Below are 16,118 nucleotides of genomic sequence, written 5' to 3' on the forward strand. Positions count from 1 at the left end.
CCACCGCCTTATAGGAAAGACATCTCTCAATGCCAGAGATGTGTGAAAAGGAAAGGAAATGTTTATTTAATGCTATACAAACTTAAAGTAGTGAACTAATGTCTTCATCAAAATCCCAAAGTCCCTGAAAACACCCACAAACACACACAGTCCTTCCTCCCCACCTTTGCCCAGTCTGCGGTACCGTATCTCAGGAAAAGAAGTAGAAGTCCGTGGCTCAGGCAGCCCCCAGTTCTTCCCAGTAATCCGTCTCGGCTGGTAGGCCTCTCTTGGTTCCCGGCACCATCACCTTGTGTCACTGGGATCTCTGCTAAAGTCGGGTGGTGGTTCCCCCTTCTAAAGCTGCTGGGGTCCCCACTCTGGCAAAGCCGTGTGGCTCTCCTTCCTATTGCCATCGCCACATGATTGTCTGCAATGCCACAGCCGTGCGGTCCTCTCTGCACAATGGCCATGGGAGTCCTCCCTCTAGCAAAGTCATGTGACTCTCCCTCCAAGGGCTGCTGCATCTGGGTTTAAATCCCCGAGCCAATCTTCCTCTGCAGTCCCATTTCTGACTCCTCCCATAATCGGCTACACTTGCCAGCACTCTCATATCCTTCCAGCTTTCCTGGGCTGCCATAGTGGGTCTGGGCAGGCGTGGCCCCATGTCGTGGAACCAATCATCGTCAAGCTCTCACGCAGGGGCTGTAACTAGGTGGAGTTGCCTCCCAGTTACATCTTGTGGGGGAAGTTACTTCCATCCCCCTAGCTCAGAGCCTGGCCACAGCTATTTAACATATCTATGCAACTAGTTAAAGGTTATAGATATGTTAAATAACCATACCAGAGGTTAGCTGCAAAGCTGTTGCTATGCAAAACAGCTCTCAATGGCCCTGCCCCATTTGTCCCTTCCCCCAACCCACACCTGTTGGGGGTAGGGAGGAAGACATCCTAATATTTCCAGGACACCTTGAGTTCTGAACCCCATTCCAAATCCCTATTTGGGTCACCCCTCTTGGCTGCACCCTGTAATAGTCCTGCCAGAAAGAGTGCTGATGTTGATGATGGGGAGAGGACAGGAAGGCTCCACTCCCTGCTCCCAGGGAAGTCTGGGTAGCCTAGTCACTGGAGCACTTCCAAGGGCCTGATAGGGTGAGATTATATTACAGACTTCCAGCCACATGCCCACATCCCCTGCCTTCAGCAAGCAAAGAAAGCCCCTCCAGCAAGCAAAGAAAGGTAGTAAAGTTGTCACAGGTGTGCACAGGTAACCAGGTTCTTAGTGATTGAGGACAAAGAATTGAACTGAATACACAAAATTTATAGCATAAAGAAAGAGGGAAGATTTATTAAGTGATAATACACTCCACAGAACATGGGAGCGGGCCAACTCTAAGCAGAGATGGGTCACGTGGGCTGGAGGGATTTTATTCTTATAGGACAGAAGCTTCCTGGCTAGTCTTTGGCGGGCTTTTCCTGTGCAGGTACAAGGAGTTGTATTTCAAAGCTACTGCGTATGTGTGGTTTCCCATGATTTTCTTGATTGGCTACTGGAGAAGGGAGTCCCACAATGTTAATTCATTATAATGATATTATAATGAATCAGGGGTAGCGCGCAGGCGCATTCCATGATTCAGAGTTATCCCAGAAAACAGGAACAACTGGTCTTAGGGGGTCTTTGTCATGTATGGATGTTTTTTTTATCTCAGCCCTGCGGGGCCTCTGGAGTTTCCTTTCTGACTATCTCCTGCCTCAAAGTGGTGTGGACTCAGTAAATGCGTACAGATACCAGGACAGTGACTCCACTTTCCCTCTGCCATCACCAGGTCTTTAGCCAGCCGTGCCCCTCCTGACCGTACCCTGTGAAAGACAGCTACTCCTGTAGGGAAGACAGTGAGGATGGAAAAGAGGAAAGGAAGAAGGGAGGGAAGGAAGGGATCAGCTTGACTCCGGACTTCTGCAACCCACAGGGCACTTGAAACTTCAATGTCTAGATCAGGCTCCAATTCCATCATACAGGGTTCTCTTTTCCCAGGAATCTCTGATAATCTCCCAAGGAATTGTGGCTTATACCATCAGTGTGTCTCAGCTGTGAGTGACTCCTTAGCCAGCAGCGTGGCTCCTGCTGTCATCCTATTCCTTGGCAGGCCACCTCTCACCTTCACCTTGAGCTGCAGCTATCACTGCACAGACAGAAGCCTGTCCTTTAATTCTCTAAAGCTGTAAAATCAAGAATCGAGTTTAACAGGGCTTCACTAAATATAAAATCTTACATGAGCATATTTTACTCAAAATTGCAAGTGGCAGAAACTTTATTTGTGTAACTGGGAAGTTCAGGAATGAAGCTGAGCTGAGGAACCATGAACACTTAACCAAGTATTTCCCCCTCCCTCTCTCCTCTCCTTTCTCTCCCCTGTCTTCACTTCTCTCCTTTTCCACGGGGTGAGGTCAGGAGTGTATGGCTCAGGGTAGCCAACTGTGTGGCTGCAGAAGGAAGTAGGAGCCATTCTTTTGCATCTACTCCTCAAAGACCAGAGAAAAACTCTGACAGGGGGACAAGCCTTTCTCTAGGTCATGTGCAGTAGTCACGGGCATCATTGACCATGTTAGCCAGGTCTGGTGACAGAGGGGTCCAACCTGGCCCACAGGAATCTGGCATGTGGTTGCCCACCTTTGCCATTTCTCCCAGGTGGCCCAGGAGTCCTCATAGAAGCTTGGTTCCTGGTGGCCTTTCCTGATGGCCCAGAGTTCCTCAGGCAGAGATGCAGCAGGGCCCTCTGGAACCCCAGCACATGACCTGGGTGCTCAGAAATGAAACATGTCTCCTCTACAAAATGAGAGGATGGGTCTAGATTAAATGTTCAGGTCTTTCTGGCATTCACAATGGGTGGTTTCAGGATGCTGAAATCTTGGGAGAGCTGATGACAATTATTTCTGGGCACTTGTTTGGAATAGACTTAGTACAAAGCCCCCAGTTGGCAGGACTGATCACCAGATCAGGGGAGCTGTCCCTCCATGCCTCTCTAGTTACGATGATAGCAGACAGTTATCATCTCTGTTTTACCGATGAGGTGTAAGCAAGGAGCTTGCCTGCCAGACCACACATCCAGTGCTCCCCACCTACGGCACCCTGGCTCACGCTCTTAGCCAGGTGGCTGCAGCACCCGGAGAAGGGCTGTAGCTGCCTAGATAAGAAGATCCCTGGAGAGGTGGTTCAGGTCTGGCATGCTCTCTGCCCTCTTCCCAACCTCTGATCCTGGAGCCAGCTGATTTCATCTGACACTCATCAGAGTGAGTGTAGAATGAGCTCCTCCACTTTCCCCCCACTCCCCACACACATTGTAGCTTAGGCTATGGAGATCATCTAATCCCTCCTTCCAAATTTTCTCTCTGCTCAGATGTTCTTTTGTGAGTTTCACATGTGATGACAAGGGAGAGATAAGGCAAGTGCGGTGGAGACAAAAGTACCTTCTAATCTTGTTGTCTGTGCTGCCCGATGGTATCAGAAGAGTTCCACTTTTATTGAGTTACATGCTGGTGCCAGGGGTGGGTAGGAGGTGGGTGCAGAAGATAGGTTGGTCCAGTGGTTATTTTTCTGTGTCAGTATCAAATATTGCTAACCCATTAGTTGTCAAGTCTGCCCTGAACATTTTCTTTTTGCCTGGTTTGGACCAAAGTTTTAACAGAGATACAGAGGCCTGAAGACACTGAGATTTAGGTGGGCAATTACAATTGTCTCATTTATCTATTCTCCTTTACAGCACATTTACTTAAAAGAGTTCTAAGTTTTCATTGTACCCCCTGGGAAGAATTGGCTCCTATTCTTTCTTGAACCCTTACCATCTGGCTTTTGTCCCGACTGACTCTAAACGATTACTGAAGACCTCCATGCTGCTCCATCCATAATGGTCTCAATCTTTATCTTACTTGATTTAACAGTTGCTACAGTGGGTTGCAGCCCCCTCCTCCTTCATGCACTGTCTTCCTCTGGCTGCAGGGCATTCCTCCCCTTGATTTTCCTCCTTCTTCACAATTTGTTCTTGCTCTACCTTCTGTTCTAGTTTTTTGGGTTTTGTTGTTTGTTGTTGTTTTTTTACATCTGCCCCAGGGTTTATTCCTTGGATCTTTTCTCTCCCTGCCTTACTCCAGTAGCAGGGTTTTAAGTACAAACTCCAGCCTTTTCCCTGTAACTGCCTATTGGACATTATGTGGGTATCTACTTTTATCTCAACTTTAATATCTCTCAAACCAAATTCCTCCTGCAGGATTTCCAACACAGTATAATAGCAACTATGCTTTCCAGTCGTTGTGCCAGTAAGAACCTCTCATTGTCTTACGACCCCCCCACCCCCAGCACCTTACTCAGTCCAAAGAGTCAGCCTTTCATCTCCATGCCAGGCCTAAAAGGCCTCCCACGGTCTTTCTCACCTCTCTTGATGGAAACTCCGTCTCTCCAGATGCTCAGAACAAAAACTTTGGCATCATCCATGCCTCCTCACCTTTTTTTCATGACCCATATTTTCGCCATCAGCAAATACTGTCCGCTTTGCTTTCAAAATATATCCAAAATCTGACCACTTCTTCCCAGCTCTGCTGCTGACCAACCACTGCAGCCTCCGCAGGATTATGACAATAGCCTGCTGGGCTCCCAGCTTCAGGCTTTGCTTCCTTCCTTTTTTTTTCAGCTTTCTCCACATCACAGCCAGATTGGTCATTTAAACCTGGAAGCTGCCCACGCCTTTCCTCCACTCAGAACCAGCAAGGGACTTCCTTTCTCATTAAAGAAATAACCAAAAAAGTAAACAAAAAAACCACCAAATTCCTTACCACCTGATCTGGACCCCTGCTCAGTCTTTGAAGTTACCAAAGACCTTTGAGGTCATGAACAGAGATGTCTGTTACACAAGGTGATATTCAAAATGTCAAATGGCACAAAAGGCACAGACAGCATGGGCACAGACCAGCTGAATGGGTGCCCACTTTAGGGCTGGAGGAGAGTCATGATGGTGTCCTGCCGTGCTGGGCATTACCCCTGTAGTTGCTGGATATGAGGAGTTCCAAGGGTAAAGGCTGGTGTGGCCAGGGTGCGGTGAGTGGCACTTGAAAGCTTAGCCCTGTGCCTATTTACCAGCCAGCTTGGAAGGTTTTTAGTATTTTCATGATCAGTATCCTGATACAGGTGCATGTTGGCTGAACATCAGTCTTCGTTCGACTGTTTTCCTCCCATTTACTCTGCTCCTGCCACACTGGTCTCCTTACTGCCACGTGCCAAGCATCCCCGTTTCCTCTGTGTGGGTGGGTGCTCTTCTCCACATGCCCACCCTCTCATTCCTCCAGAACTCTGCTCAAATTCCACCTTCTCAAAGGAGCCCATCCTGACCACAAGAGCATCTCCAACACGCGTATCTCCCTTGTTGGTATTGTTCTCCAGAGTTCTCTCAACTGTCTGGTATGCTCTATATTTTACTTGTTTGTTTTTTATTGCTTAGCTTCTCCACAAGAGGGAAGGGGTTCTGATTTACTCTGCACTTAGTAGGTACACAGTAAATTTATTGAGTTAGTAAGTGAATAAATGAACACTCTATTATTAAATAAAATTAATGATTAGTACAACCATCCCTCTCGCTAGGCTAATGCTCAGAAGAAGGAAGAACTTTCTGAGAGTTAGAACTACACACAGGTTGAACGAGCTGTTTCAAAGAGATGGCATGCTCTCAATTTTGAGAATCTGTGCATTATGTCGTGAAATATGGGCTCTACCAATCTGAGCTTCAACTGATGCAGCTCAATTAACTGCACAGGGCCTCTGTGTCCTCATCTGTAAGATGGGATAATACCACTCGTGTCACGGGGGTATGGTGACAGTGTATTCGAAGTGTTGATCATAATGCTTCACACACACCCAGTGCACAGTTAGCGTTGGTTCCCTTCCCCTTCTTTCTCTTCTCCCTACAGGGATGTGGTGGTCCCAGATGGACATACAGCTTCAAGAACGTAAGAGTGGATGGGGACGTAGATTCAGGCAGGGGCTGAAGATGGGGGTGGGGGCAGGGCTTGGAGCCATGGCTCCTGCTGGGATGGCTCCCAGGCCTGTGGAGTTGGAGGGCACAGAGCAGACCCCATCTGTGCCACCAGGCCTTCTGTGATGCTCTGGGAGGAGTGACAAGCTCTAACCCAGATCATACATATTCAAAGCCCAGTCTGGCTCCCTGGCACAATGGGCCCGAAAAACAAAGCAACAGCTTGCTTCTTTGAGTCACACACTAAGTAGGTCGTTTAGGTCTGAATTGATAGGACAGGATGGAGTCCCAAGAAAATGCTGTATCTTTTTCTTTGAATTCAAGTGAACTATCTCTAAATGAAGATTTCTTACCCAAGATTCCATGACTACCAAGGTATGTTTGGATAGAATCTATCCAAGTCCTTGGATGGAAAAAAATACAACTAACCACTAAGAAGTGTAGCATGTCCTTCTATTGTGAGTATAAGCACCAAATCGCACTACTATTAGTGGTAGTAAGGACAGCGTCACCAACAAAAATTCACAGATATTTTCATATCATATTTTGTTGTTTCAGATGTCATAAAATATTATTTATATTCATCACTACTTTGAAATATGGCAGTGTTTAGAATTTTTACAATATCTTATTATTTAATACATTATTAATGATGCTCTTAATCATATTTTCTCATCATATTTTGATAACTGTGTTTTAATATAATGGGTTTTTTTTTGTAATCCTATGTTTCATTATGTTATGCAGATCTTAAAAAACATCATTCTGAGAAGTGTTGTAACTGCACAAAGGCATCATTTTTTAACAGGACCGTTTCTCCTCTCTTTCCTTTTGATTCATACTGGCTTTATCCAGCACCCCAATTTACCTGTTTTCTTCTCCCTTGCACAACCACTCCCTTAATCATTAACCTTTCAGGACCGTGAGGTTCTGGTCAGGATCAAATAATCTTAGGAACAAACCCTCTAGTCTTTTGACCACAGAGACAGAGTTTCTGGTCAAACTAGAGATAATATCTAGGTCTCAGTTGTGTTTCAGCTCCAGACACAGAAAAGCAGTGAAACCAGGTGAAGCAATCCCATGGCTGACATCAAGGCCAGATGCACTGATCAGCTACCTTCTACCCTAGTGCTGACCACTCAGTAGAGACCACAACCTTGATCATGACTCTTTTTCCCTACATAATCCATCCTCTGGAAGCTAGAAGGGAGCCAAGTCTTTGAGCATTAGCTCACCTGTGTCTCTGGGCACAGGCCAGTTTCTAAAAATAAACCCTTACTTTTTTTGCTGCAACTCCTATTGGTGTCTTACTGGGTTTTGATGCATACAGGCAAACAAACCCCTCTAGTCTGGTAACAGTGTCTATGGAATTCAGCAGACCGTAAAAATGATCTATGGCTTAAAACCCTTCTTTAAACCATCTCATGCAAATCCTCTCTGAACCATCTGGAAGAGACAGATGTATGTTGTGTTGTGTCTTGTGTGTATCTGCATGTGCATGCATGTACCAGACACACATGTAGATGTGTTTGTGTTCCTGACACAGAAGAAAACCATAAATCCATTTCATGAATACTCTCCTTCAGGTAAAACTTTGATCCTTTCTTCCTCTCCCAAAACCAGGTTGCCTGGTGTCAGCAGGCTTGAAAGATAGTTACCTATCACGTACTAGTCTTCTCCACACCGCAACAAAGTCACTAGGAGCCATCTCCTCCCAGAGGTGATTGGCTGGGTCAATGGACTTCTTATTCCTGGGCCTATTTTCCTACCCCCATCATCAGTCATCCACCCAGGACTACATTGGCACCAATTATCCTCATGAGCTTTCTCATCTCTCCCCATCTGTTATTCACAGAAGGTTTGAGCTTCTTTTTAGATCCAAAAACTTTATTCTACTTATAAAAACAAAATATGGTACCCTCAGCTGAACATTAGTAAATCATCAGGTCCCTATATAAAAAGAGGGATGGGAGCTTCAGAAGAGCCCAAGCCTTTGCTCCAGGTCATTTCTCTTCACCCCGACTTCTCTGGTTTCATTGGCAGGACTCATCAGCCTAAAACCACCCAAGCAGTCACTTTTGCTATTCCTTTACTTTAATGGCATAGGAGATAAAAGAGAAAGATAATCAAGAATACCCTTAATTTGGAATGACTGAGGGCCAGAAAGTTCCCTCCCCAGGCTTTGTCTTGAATGGCTTAACTGTAGAGACAGAGACCAAGTAATCAAAATACAGACATGGAATGAGCAAATGCTATCTTTGGCCCCGAGGATACAATGGTGAGCAAGATGATGTCTTTCCTCACACTTGGGAGTGGAAGATGAAATATAAATAAGTGAAAAGAGAACAACATAAGAGCATACAATAGTGACAGCCTTTTAGTTGCAAATGGCAGAAACCCAGTTCAAACTAGTTCAAGGAAAAAAACGATTTGCTGGCTTATCAATTAACTTAACCAATGTTCAATCAGCTTTGCCTAGATTTTGCTTCAGTAACAACCACACCCAAAGTCTCAGTGTCTTACGTATATAAGCATTTATTTCTTACCCATGTGAAATTATATGTCCTTCATAGGGTAAGAAGCCTACAACTCTGCTCTACATCAGTCTTTATTATTGGACAAGATTGAGAAAGTAGGCTCTTGATCTTCTCAAAGAACTAAAGAGCATCCTTGAAGCCGTGCATTTATTAGTTCTTCAAACTTCTGTTCAGTAGCAGCATATGTCACTTCAGCTTGCATTGATCAAATGCTCACAATGGCTTCTATTGGTCAAAATAGTCCTATGGTCATATCTGGCTGGTATTATTGGTGGTAGGACATATACTTCTCCTACAAAAAAGAGCCTCATGGAGGAACCTGTAGGAGAAGGCCCAGTCTGAAGGTCAGCAAATATTTTAGACACTACTACCATTCAAAATAATTTACTTTTATTGAGCATCTATTTTGTGCCAGGCAATGAAAATACAACAATGAACAATACAAACAAGGTCTATGTTTTCTTGGAGTTACCAAGTTCTTGATGATGGTGGGAAGTGTAAAAGGGTATAAAAAGAGACCAATAAACAAAAAAAGGATCAGATTATACAAAGTATCATAAAGAAAATTAAGCAATATGAAGAAACACAGTGTTTGGTGGGCTACTTGAGCTCAACTTGCCAGAGAAGATGATATTTATTTAATTATTTCAATTACAGTTCACAATCAATATTATTTTATATTAGCTTCAGGTGTGGTTAGCTTCATAATGATTAGACATTTACATAATATAAGAAGTGATCCCCCCAGAAAGTCTAGAACCCATTTGGCACCATACACAGTTATTAGAATATTACTGACTATATTCCTTATGCTGTCCTTTACATCATCATGACTATTTTGAAAAGGTGACATTTAAAATCAGGTCAAAATGAAAGAAAAGACTTAGTCATTTAAGAACCCTAGGTCTCTCCTATGATCCTGTGGTGAAGGAAAGTGTTTGACTTCATCTTTCCTATCACATGTAACAACTCCTGAAAAGGATTCTGACTTGCCAGACTTGGGTCACATGATTATCCTAGAACAAACTGATCAGAGTAAGAATGCTGTCTAATTGTCCAGCCTGGGCCACATGTTTATCCCTCCAGTGGTGCCCCTTGATTGTCAGCCCCATCAGAATCACATGGAGTTGGGTGAGGAGCAAATCACCTAAAGGAGGGACTTGGGGGCAGAAAAAAATGTAACAAGTGTCGGCAACTGAGGAACTGGGGCAAATGCTGGCTAGTGAGTGAGTCATGGAAAAAAGGGCTATGATTCAGGATCAGAAGACCAGGATTCCAGTCACTGCTCTGATAGGAATGGGCATGGACCCAGGACTCAGTTTCCTTGTATGGAAAGTGATGGGGAGTATGGGACATTTTCTCAGCTCTCTTCCATTCTGTGACTGTGATTTTTAAGTACCCTCTCCTATCCCTGATTCAGTTGGGATGTTTTGGCTACAAGTTACAGACAGCCTTGACTCAAGAGTTTAAGGGGTAAGAAAATTCATTTCTCACATGTGAAGTCTCAAGCAGAGACAGCTCAGTATGGCAGGGCATCACCTCCTCATCCTATAATTCTCCTGGCTCTGTCTTCTTCCAATAGTTGGCTTCATCTTCAGGCTGACTCTTCTCATGGCCACAAGTTGGCTACAGCAGTTCCTGGTGTCGCATTCAGACAGGACAATGTTCAATGAAAGAACAGAAGCAGTTCTTTCTTGTATCTCTCACTAAGAATGAAGAAAACAACTCAGAGTCCCCCCAAAAACAGGCTTTTGGAAGATGGATTCCTGAGAAGTGTTCGGGTTCTTTTAGGAAGGACAAAGGAGAAGTGATTGTTGAATAGGTAATAAATAAGGTTTGGTTGTAATTCCCATTTAAGATAGGCTCCCCCCCAAGGGAACCCCCTTTTCTCCCAGCCCTGATTCTTTTTGCTGCTTGCCTAGCAGAGGTAAGGAATATAATATTTCTCTATCACAGGTCTAAAGACACTGGAAGGATACAGCCAGCATGAAGATGATAAATCTCCTCCACATGTGACTCTAGATAGAAAAAAAAGTGTATTTTCTAATTTTTATTTATATGACTCCTGGTCAAGGTGGATGCATAGGTAAACACACCTCACCTCCACACACAACTATAGCAAAAAATACAGCTAGATTACAAAACAAGTATCACCCAGTATTGTCAGAAAATTGAGCTATGTGGAAGTCTGACAACCAAAGATCTAAAGAAGCCATATTCATCTAGAAAAGTAGGAGGAGCAGAGATGTGGAGAGTCATGGAGAGGCTTGGGAATGGGTAGTCCCACATCCATGTGTGGTGGAGAGAAAAAGGGAAGGATACTTCAGCAGTGAGGGATCCCAGCCTTAGTCCAGACCACCCAGCCCACAGTCCCAGTGCCAGGAAGATAAGTCCTTATAACCTCTGGCTATAAAAGCCAATGGGATTTGGGTAGGAGAATAAACTGTGTCCTCTTAAAGGGCTTGCAACAGACTTAGAACCCATGTAGACACACCCCCTCTAGGATTCAGCACCAGGGCAAAGGCTGGAAGGGAACCAGTGGCATGTGAAGTGCAAGTCCTGGGAGACAGATTCCTCCTGGACAAAACTCCAGAGGCCAGTCACCAGCATTGTCCCCTCTGTCAGCTCTCCTCCATAGAGAGCAACAGAGCAGTGATACCAGTAGCCCTGCCAGCGTGATTACCTCAGGCTCCACCCCATGCCACTTAACAAGTGTGCTAAGATGGGGAGTCAAAGCAGCTCTATCTAATACACAGAGACAAACATAGGGAGGATGCCAAAATGAGGAGACAAAGAAAAACACCCCAAATGAAAGAACAGAACAAAACTCCAGAGAAAGAACTAAATGAAATGGAGATAAGTGACTTATTAGATGCACATTTCAAAACAATGGTTATCAGAACTCATTGGGTACTTCAATGGCATAAGAAAGACCTGGGCAGAAAGGAAGGTTGCATTAAGTAAAATAAAGAAAAGTTTATGGGAGCCAGCAGTGGAGGAGAGGAACAAGAGAATCAAATCAATGATTTGGAACACAAGAAAGGGAAAAGCATTCAACCAAAACCAAAGGTGGGTAGAAATGAGGTGGGAGGTGAGGATGGCCGGGGTAGGGGGAGTGGTGAGGGAAAAATGGATACAACTGTACTTGAACAACAATAAAAAAATAATAGAACAACAGCAGGAAGAAAAGAGAATTAAAAAAAAAACTGAGAATACGCTTAGGAATCTCGGGGACAACTTTAAACGTACCAACATCTGAATCAAAGGGGTGCCAGAAGGAGAAGCAGAAGAGCAAGGAATTGCAAACTTATTTGAAAAAATAATGAAAAAGCACTTCCCTAATTTAATGAAGGAAATAGACATGCAAGTACAAGAAGCACAGAGAATCCCAAGTAAGATGCACCCAAATAGGACAACACCAAGACACATCATAACTAAATCGCCAAAGGTTAAAGGTAAAAAGAGAATCTCAAAAGCAGCAAGAGAAAAGCAGAGAGTTACCTACAAAGGAGTTCCCATAAGACTGTCAGCTGATTTCTCAAAAGAAATTTTGCAGGCTAGAAGGTACTGGCAAGAAGTATTCAAAGTGATGAAAAGCAAGGACCTACAATCTAGATTACTCTATCCATCAAAGCTATCATTTAGAATGGAAGAGCAGATAAAGTGTGTCCCAGACAAGGTGAAACTAAAGGAATTTATCATCACCAAGCCATCATTATATGAAATGCTGAATGTAATTATATAAAAAAAGAAGATGATCAAAATGATGAACATTAAAATGGAAATAAATTAACAACTATCAGTAATTGAATCCAAATAACAGATTAAGCAAACAAGCGGAACAGTAACAGGATCATAGATATGGAGAGTATTTGGAGGGTTTTCAGTTGAGTGGCGGAAGGGGGAAAATGGGGGGAAAGGTGCAAAGATTAGGAAGCACAAACTGGTAGGTACAAAATTAGTACAGAATATGGGTAATGCAGTAGCCAAAGAACTTATATGCATGACCCATGGACATGAACTATGAGGTTGGGGACTGCTGGAGGGAATGGGGGTACCCCATGGAGGGGGACAAAATTGGAACAACTGTAATAGCTTAATCAATCAAATATATCTTTTAAATGTATTTATTTATTTTTAGAGGGAAGGGAAGGGAAGGGAGAGAGAGAGAGGGAGAGAAGGATCAATGTGAGAGAAACATTGATCAGTTGTTTCTACCAGGGACTGAACCCACAACATAGGTATGTGCCCTGACCTGGTATTGAACCTGTGATCTTTTGCTTTGCAGGATGACATCCAACCAACTGAGCCACACCAGTCAGGGAAGAAAAGGATAGTAATCCTACATGGTATTGTCCTCATTTCTTCCTGTGTTTTCCTTCACAGAGGATCACAGAGTCATGGCCTGTTCATTTTATGCTTTTCAATGTAGATTGTAGAGGGGGATTAGATAGGAGGAGAGTTGGATAGGAAGCCCTGCCTTGGGGCCTGGGAACCTCTGTTTAAGCCTAGCTCCTGGAATTAACTCCTCCGGATCCATAGCATGAATCCAGTTCCAGGAGCAGGCCTTTTCCTCTGAAGTAATCTCATGGAACAACCTCTTCCTTTACTAATCTCTAGCTCCAGAAAAAAGAAATCAGAGTTACACCTGCAAATGCATTAGGGGTGTCCAACCTGCAGCCAGCAGGCCACATGTGACTCAGGATGTCTATGAATGTGGCCCAACACAAAATTGTAAATTTACTTCAAACATGAGATTGTTTTTTTGTGATTTCATGTCACAATGTATTTAATGTGTGGCCTGAGACAATTCTTCTTCTTAGAATGTGGCCCAGAGATGCCAAAAGTTTGGACACCCCTGCTTAGGACCATCAGATATAGAATATGAACTATTTGCTATGCTTAAAGAGATAAAATCAAGGTTTGAAGAAATTACTAAGAACCAAAGGCTATAAAATAAGCCACCTGGATGTAAAAATGAATCAAATGGAGCTTCTGAAAAAGTATTTACTATGTAGGGATACACGAGTATGTGCAAAACATAAAGAAAAGTGAGGAAGTGGTAGACAAAAATTTAGGTCACATTTGAGGTTGAGGGAGCATGACCTAAACGAAGCACGCAAGGGGTTAGTGGTACAGTGTGAGCTTGGTAGTGACTTCATGAGTATATTTTATTCATTTCTACACTCCTCTTTCTGTGTTATAAATGTCCTTTTCAGCATATCAGTATATAAAAATGAAGGTATAGAAAATAAGTATCAAATGAGTATGTACCCAAACCTAGCCAGCATGTCAGCTTTATCAGGTGCAATGGATTTCGAAGTAAACTTCATCCAAAGGAACAAAAGGAGGCACTATGCTCATCAGTAAAATGAAAAATAGAAAAATACAACAATCACTAACAGATATGCACCTATGATAAATCTCTGAGATGTATAAATTAAAAAACTGAAACTATTGAAATAAATAGATAAATAATTTGTTGCAATTGGTGATTTTAACACATTCTTCCATGAACCCAATCAATCAAATGAATCCAAAAAAAGGTGGAGGAAAGATATGGGAAATTTGAATTGTACAACTATTCATTAATAAGACTTTATATATATATATATGTATGTGTGTGTGTATGTATATAATACCTAATAAGTATAGAATGCGTATTCTTTTCAAGAACATGTAGAACATTCACAAAAGTCAATGTTAAAGCTGGGTGACAAAGGAAGCCTCAATAAGTTCCAAAGGACCAACATTGCACAAGTTACACTCTTACCATAATGCTATAAAATCAGGACTTGGTAACAAAAAGATAGTTTTAAAAAATCCCATGTGCCTGGAAACTAGAAAGCATACTACTGAATAACCCTTTGGTTAGAGAGGAAATTACAGGGAAAAGTATGAAATCTGTAAAACTGAACAAAATGAAAACACCATATGTCAAAATATGTGGGATACAACCAAATCGCTTTTTTGAGAAAAATTTACAGCTTTAAATACATTTATCACAAAGCAAGAAAGAACAAAAACAAATGAGCTAAGCTTTCAACTCAAGGAGTTAGAAAAAGAGCAACTGAATAAACCCAAGGAACTAAGAAGGGATAAAAAATAAAAATGAGGGCAGAAATCAACAAAATGATGAACTCAAAAAAGAAGAAAAATTAACAAGACTGAAGTCTGGTTTTATGAAAAAGTTTATATTTATGATAAATCCCTGGCAAGACATCAAGATTTTAAGAAAGAAGGCAAGACACAAATTTAAAAATATAAAATGAATAAAAATTACTATAGATACAACTGAGAATTTGAAACAACAAAAGAACTACCCTGAGCTGTTTTAGAAGAATATTTAAAAACTTAGGTATAATGAATACAATTCTGAAAAAGTAAAAGTAGCAGAATAAAAAATTAGAAAAATTGAGTAAGCAATCATTCTTTAAAAAAAAATTAAACATTAAATGTTCCCTCCAAATTCACACATGTGCCAACAAATCCCCAAACCCATGAAGTTTTATAGGAGAGTGCTATTAAGCTTTCAAGCTATATATAAATAATGTGCCTTATGCAAATTTTTCCAGGAGAGAGAGAGAGGAAAGCTGCCCAACTTTTTATAAGGCTTCTAAACCTTAATTCCAAAGCCAACAAATGACAATTCAAAAGATTTATTACATTTTAAATATATATATATGATTAATCAAACAAAAAATTATTTGTTAAATGAATGCAACTGTACATTTAAAATAATACATTGTAATTAAATTGAATATTTTCAGGAAGAAGTAAAAATATAAAAATGTCTTTCAAAGCAATTCACTAAAATAATGGATCACAGAAGAATAATATGATATAATTTGCCTTGATAGATGTAGAAAAGGCATTAAATAAATCTCAATGTCTTTTTAGAATAATAGCAAAAATAGTAATAATTCTTACAAAACTAGGAAAATAAGTCATTTTCATGACTAAGAATATATATCAAAATCCCACAGTGAACATTATTCTCAAGAGAGAAATTTGAGACTCACTCTGTTTAAGTTGGGGCTCAATATAAGGAATGCTCATTATGACTTCTACTCTTTTCTTTTTATCCCCACCTGAAGATGTGCATACTGATTTTAGAGAGGGGGTAAGGGAGGGAGAGAGAAAGGGAGAGAAACATTGATTGGCTGCCTCTCACCCATGCCCCAACCAGGACCAAACCCACAACCTAGGCATGTGCCATGACCAGGAATTAAACCCATGACCCTCTGGCTTATGAGACAACACTCCAATCACACTAAACCACACTGGCCAGAGCATGACCAGTACTCTTTAACTGAAAGAATGGCCAATGTAATAAGGCAAGAAAAACATTAGAAATAATGATAGAAAGGGAAGGGAAAAAAACTAAATTATTTGCCTGTGGTAGAACTATCCACATAGAGATACCAATAAAACCATCAGCCAATATATCAGAACTAACATGAATTCACTTACACTGATAGATGTAAGATCAGTTTATAAAAATTAGTACCATTACTTTATTTTTGCAAAAATGTTGTTATGTTACATACAGTTTTATACATTAGAAATATAAAAATAAATT

This window comes from Phyllostomus discolor, chromosome 2 (assembly GCF_004126475.2).
Source record: "Phyllostomus discolor isolate MPI-MPIP mPhyDis1 chromosome 2, mPhyDis1.pri.v3, whole genome shotgun sequence".
Taxonomy (NCBI): domain Eukaryota; kingdom Metazoa; phylum Chordata; class Mammalia; order Chiroptera; family Phyllostomidae; genus Phyllostomus; species Phyllostomus discolor.